Raw genomic sequence first — 6,203 nt, 5'->3', positions numbered from 1 at the left:
TGTGCCTACGTACCTATTTTCTGGTCAAGACAATACATAATTTTTTATAACTTTTTTTGACTAAAAATTATTATTTATAACTTCCTCTTTCTAAAGAAATCAACGCTGCCATTATCATCATCTTCCTCTCCTTCAGTCGTCTAGTTTTTTTCTCCTCCTCATTCCCTTCTTTTCTCTTGTCCTCCTTATTTATTTATTTTTTTTTTTTTGTCTTTTCCTTCCCTTATAAGGATCAGGCGTCAAGTTATTTTAGTTTAAATAAGTATATCGGATCACTATCAATTTCGGTCATATCTCAATCCAACATATAAGGCTGATGGGGTGTTACATTTTTTTCTTTCAAATGCATAGGGAAGAGGTTCTTCTCAGGGACTGGTTCATGTCTGAGGACTGAAGTTTGTATCGTTGTCATCGATGTAGGGAATGTGAAATTGAGTCGTCAAGACTGTCTAAGGAAGAAGAAAACTCTTAGGTTTGTAAAGAATTAACAACACATTTCTAGCAGCATTACAAAAACATGTTCTAGCATCCCATTCTCCTATAGCTTCCATGCGTCGACAATGTATTACTTTTCTTCCTCTTCTATAATCATAACTATTGCCATTGTGCTGAGAGAAAAAGTAACACATTTTTCCCAGTCAAAACAGACCAATTATCTTTATGTGGAGAAAAAATGAGGACATGTACTATATACCTGCTCAAGAATTGGGAAGAAGACAACCATTGTACATTGTACGAGCACCACCTTCTAAGGAGTCCTTTGTTGTTTGGTAAACATGTACCTAAACAGACTGGGAAAATCCTCCACCTGTTTGCAAACAGGAGCCACCAAATAAAACATGGGTTACCGAAACCAAACTACATTACAAATAAATGTTGGGAAAGAGGGAGAGACAAACCTTAACAGTTCGGACATTCTGTAAACTCAAACCTATCTTTGGCTCGTTTTCGGTTGGGAGCTTTCCATTTTCTTGTACCCCCGCACATATCACCTAATCATATAAACACATAAGGGCATCAATGCTAAGCTCTTGAAGCTTAAGCATATCAAACGGAAACAGAGAATAGTTACGACTTTGAACATAGAAAGATGTCAGCTTACGCAGAGTAATCATATATATATATATAAGAGTTTAGTAGGCTAAGAAAATGTAACTCACAAAGAACAGTACCAATGCCCTGGCAGTTACGGCAAACTCATGGTTTCTTGTCTAAAGCATCTGCGTTTTGTACAGAGACCAAAGTGTAGGCATTGGTAATTAAAGCTGGAGATAAGCACACACATGTCATCATTCACTGTCTCCTTGACATCGATTGCTGATGCCCTGCAGACCAAGAACACAACCCAACTAAGAAGACTCTGAGATTTTTCTTACCAAAAGGTAATGTAAAGGACGTGCATACACAAGTGTAGATTTTAAACTACAGCTAGCTCAGCTCCCAAACTTACAGTGACCAGTAACATTTAAATACATACACTAATGTTCTTAGCATCAATGGAAGCCAAGAAAAAGATATTGACTTTCACAAAATATAATGAATTTAATATTGATAAATATAAAAAGACCCAGACTTTGCACCTGGGTTTCGTTGGTTTGTCTCCAGTGAAAATTGGAATCGTTCGAACCGAAGCTCTGATTGTCTGGGCATGATTTGGCGAGGATAAAAACTCAATTCCTGTTTGCTGCGGCTAAAAAAGAAACACTATTGTCACGAAAAGAAAGAGGATAGTATTAATAATGTTGAGGATGAGGATGTTACAGATAAACGGGGAAGAAGCTGTTGCAAAGAGATTAGATGAAGCCGCAATATCCATCCCGCTTAACGTTTGAACACTTCCTGGTCTTCAAATCAGAAAAAAAAAACCTAGAGATGGCCATTTAGAGAGATGATCGTAGAAGATCAAGAATAAAGGATAAGCAACAGAGAGATGAAAAGAGCAAGATCTCCAGAAGGGTGAATACTAACCTATTTATAACGGAGATCTCGACGGACGCATTGATGCCATTAAAGTCAAGTTCTGTTACAGGGAGAAGGAGAACGATGGATCGTCATTCTCGCCGCCGAGATCAGACTCGGATGAACGAAGGCGATAATTAGGTTTAGGGGGGTGACGCTTTATGATGTTATTCGCAGGAAGCCACGAACGGACCGAAGCCCAAATTTGCCAAAAACAAAAATAAAAAAACTCGTACGAAACCGGTGAGTTTTTCAGGAGGGGGACACGTGGCGGCTCCAGAACGCGCGACGTGGAGGCATGTGAGAGAAGCAAACAGTCTTTTATATATAAAGAAGATATCAGTAATAATTAAATATTTCAGGGGAGGGAATGGAGTTAGAACGAATGTACGCATCTGATACGCCGGAGAAACAATAAAACCTAGGTTACAAAGATTAGGTAAATCTATCCAAATACACAGAACTAGCATAAAAAACAAGGGCTGAGAAAAAGACTAGAAACCAAGCTACCAATGGCTAGCAAATCTGATTATCCATGACATCTCTTATGTCGAGGTGTTTAAGTCCAGCCGATCGATCACTCATTAATGGTGTATCTTCAGAGGAACCACCATCAGAGGCGTCTCCCAGCCACAAGCGTTGGTACTCCAAATGAAGAGCCGACTCCCGAAACCTTAAACGCCTTTATTGTTTTAATTCGTTACCATCACACAAATCCGAGAATCTATGCACATCTCCACGATCAATCTGTCAAGAGTTGAAATTCACTATAGAAAAAACATGTATCTCGAAAATCGTTATCTTTGAAATGCACCAGCAGTCAACAGACTAACTTGTGATAATGAGGATAAACCTCAAAATCTCCGATAACTGACTTGCGGATCTGGTAACTTTTTCCATCGTTTCCAAATATAAGCGACATAGCTCTAGTAGAAGATCTTCACACCAAAGACCTCACCAACATATCGAAAGGAGAGATGCGCCTCCATGTTTACGTCAGAGCACAACTATTTCGTTAATAAGGTTAGAGATCTAATTCTCCCAGCATTAGTCTCATTGGAAATCTTGCTACTACTCCAACAGAACGGAAATTCCAGATGTGACACTTTGCGTTGAAATCCACAACTCAAAATAGCGAACATTTTGATTTAAGAAACATAGAGCAAAGAAAAATACGAAAACAAAGAGTAAAAGGTGGAAGGCCAATTGGCTAAAATCATAATCGCCAACTGCCAAAGAATATCAAAAACTTTAGCATAGCTGAAAAAGCTCCAATAGCATAGCTGAAAAGAATTCAATATAAAAAAAAAACTTTAGCATAGCTGAAAAGAATACAAAGGGTCCTCCAAAGCGAGATGGAAGGTTTAGTGGAGAAAACCGCTGCAGGAATCATTAAAGCTGCTTCTCAGAACTTGCGGGAGACTGATATCGCTTCCCCTCCTCCTAGGAAACCTCATAACCCGAACCTAAGCACCCCTTAAGCGGTGCAAACACCCTCTGAGCGCCAAACACCCACTTCACACAACGTACAGAGCTAGAGGCCATCACGGGAAATCAAAAAGATCTGGACCCAGCTCTCGCGGTTTGCTAGGAGGTTGTGCAAGTAGAAGGATAATGTCACAGGCCACTCACCCATATGCTCGACATGGGTTTCCTCAAGCCTCTCCAGTATTACCGGTTCAATCGAGGAGACCTCCAGCGTTCATGTTCGTTTTTTTATATTGAATTCTTTTCAGCTATGCTAAAGTTTTTTTTTTATATTGAATTCTTTTCAGCTATGCTATTGGAGTTTTTATCCTTGCACCATTTGCTATGTACTTCATGTCATATAGCGTGTATCTGTTTTGGAAATGTATTGCTTTCGAACAGGGCTGTGGCTAAACAATAATTAGACTTCAAAGCCACTCTACTCCCATGTCGTAGTTTTGAAAATGTATCACACATGTTCATGTTCGTTTTTTATTTTATGAATACACTAGTTTAAGACCCGCGTTTGACGCGGAATGACCATTTTATGTACAAATTATTTTTATGTCTTATTATATGCTTAAATTTTTTATAATCTAAATATTTAAATGTAATTTTTTCATATGGTTTTATGATTATTTGTATCTTATTATAACAAAAAAAAAATTATCCAATTATCACAAAATTTTCATTGTGAGACTTCTAACTTTTTTTTGAAGTTTATAGTCGCTTTAAAAATTCAAAATATGACATATACAGAAAATTTAAATTTAAATTATATTGTTAATATGAATGTTTAATTTATTTTTCTAATATAACATTAAAAAAATAATGTAGGATATATAAATTGTTGTCAAATCTGTATTATAAAAATCAATAATTTTCAAATATATATTGTATTCATTTTTGGTAATTTTGTAGCTTTTATTTAAAGAAAAAAGAAAAATATTAATTTTAGATTGTTAATTATATTTTATGGTTAGTTTAATATATGTTTGGTGGACCCAACATACTTCTCTAAGAATTTTAATAAACATTCTATTGATGACACGTGTCTTAACTAAAATGTTATAATACTTTTTTTTTAACATATAGGGGATGAGAACATATATTGATATTACCATATTTAAATTAGCTATCAGCCGGCAAAAAGAAGCTATCAAGATATTTTTTTTTCTGCTCAACATCGACATAACATTCATCTAATTTGTGTTGTCTCAAAATTATTTTTCTACCATATTGAAAAAATATTTACCGATATAATTAACGAAGTAATGATTAGTTTTAAAATTTAACCGTCCGGTCTTTATATGTTTAACATTTTTGAAGTTATAAGCATAAAAAAATTAGAAATTTGTTTAAAATTTTAAAATTGTAGATATTGATATTTTTTTAAAAAAAAATCTAATCTCTTAGATTCAGACCTTGTTCGAACAGTTCCATTTACACATGCTAAAAGACAGCCTGGTTCAAAGTTATATACTACAATTCATGTTTTCTTGCCGGTAGAAACCTCAAAAGCATATTGAAACATGCAATTATTATATATAAAAACATAATCAGTAAAATAATTAACTGCTGAGGTTCAACTAATTTCATCCACTATTTCATATAATGTTACCAGTCAAAGAAAGTAATGCGTTTTGAAAAAGAAATGCGTTTTGTCTAGTTAATCTCTTTAGTTGTGTTAACTCTAGATTACTCTGTAGCTTTTCACCTTTTTTCTGTTTGTGAAATTTTCAATTTGGTTGTTTATAAAACTAAAAGTAGTTGTTTAGATATGGGGTAGATCAGAAGAAAAAACCGCCGCTAGAGAAAACCCTAAGCGCCGCTAGAGAAAAAAAAACGATCCTTGCTTTCTTCTTCTCCGGTGGCCGGCGAGCTTCGTCGGTGCCGTGAGAAGGCTTTTAGTGTATGTTTTTTGTTGTGTCTGTAGTCTGAGCTGAAGCTATTGATATCCTTGAAGATCTGTGGGTTTAGATCTGACCTCGATTTCTCCTTGTATCTGGTTTGGGTAGTTTAATCAGATTCGTAGCTTGTTCTGGTGCGCGGTGTAGGTTATGCCGGCTCTGATGTGGGGTGGTACTTCTTCCATCGGATCTGGATAGGCAGAAGACTCAGCTAGTTCTTGGAAAATTGTCAAGCTTATCTCTTCTCATGTCTATGTTTTGGTATGTCGTTTGGTCTCAGTCTCGGGTAGTTGTTTAGTCTGTGTTCTCTGTTCTGTGGTCTTCATCCAACACCTGCCGATATGAGTTTGGTTCTACATCAAGGTAGCCGGTTCCGGTGTGATCTTGTGTAGCTTCATCCTGAGGCTGCTCTGTGGAGGCAATTCGAGGGAGTGTAGCGGATTATGTTAAAGATGTTGAATTTGCGGTTAAAAAAGGTGAACAAGGTTTCTTCAGCTCGTTAGAGTTTGATGGGTCTTTCGGCTGTTTAAAGATGGCTTCCTTCATGTTCTAGAGTAGTGTTTTATACTGCTTTGGATTGTGGGTTGGTTGTTTCTTGAGGCGTTCGTATGCGTATGGCCTCGTCGTTCGATCTCAGTGCTTGGTTTATATATCTTCAGTGGGTGAAGCTTCTGTGTTGCGTAGATGTGCTGTCCCTTGTTTTGAAACCAACGGGTTTTCTGAATTAGGTTGTAAGGGGCTTTGGAGCTGTGGCTCAATTGCGTGTTGTCTTGGAGTAGTTAATTGCCAACCATCGTCTTCTTTGGCTGCTCGAGATGTAGATTTGTTCTCTGGTGGCTTCTTGTTGAAGAAGCAGCTTGTGTGTTG

General features: G+C 36.8%; 1 long non-coding RNA gene across 2 annotated transcripts; it reads right to left on the bottom strand.

Moving 5' to 3' along the window:
• Positions 1–388: 388 nt before the first annotated feature.
• LOC106416698 lies at positions 389–2,162 on the bottom strand. Of its 2 annotated transcripts, none has more exons than XR_001283263.3 (7): positions 1,969–2,162; positions 1,762–1,866; positions 1,581–1,690; positions 1,161–1,325; positions 900–992; positions 695–808; positions 389–608 (listed from the first exon to the last, which is right to left on the bottom strand). It is a non-coding gene; the product is annotated as an uncharacterized LOC106416698 (long non-coding RNA). The 2 variants fall into 2 exon arrangements; XR_001283264.3 differs by having other exon boundaries at positions 1,762–1,844.
• Between the last annotated feature and the right edge of the window lie 4,041 nt (positions 2,163–6,203).

The sequence above is a fragment of the Brassica napus genome, chromosome C9 (genome assembly GCF_020379485.1).
Source record: "Brassica napus cultivar Da-Ae chromosome C9, Da-Ae, whole genome shotgun sequence".
Taxonomy (NCBI): Eukaryota; Viridiplantae; Streptophyta; class Magnoliopsida; order Brassicales; family Brassicaceae; genus Brassica; species Brassica napus.
The sequence above is the reverse complement of the archived record's forward strand: the minus strand, read 5'-3'. Positions and strand labels throughout refer to the sequence as shown.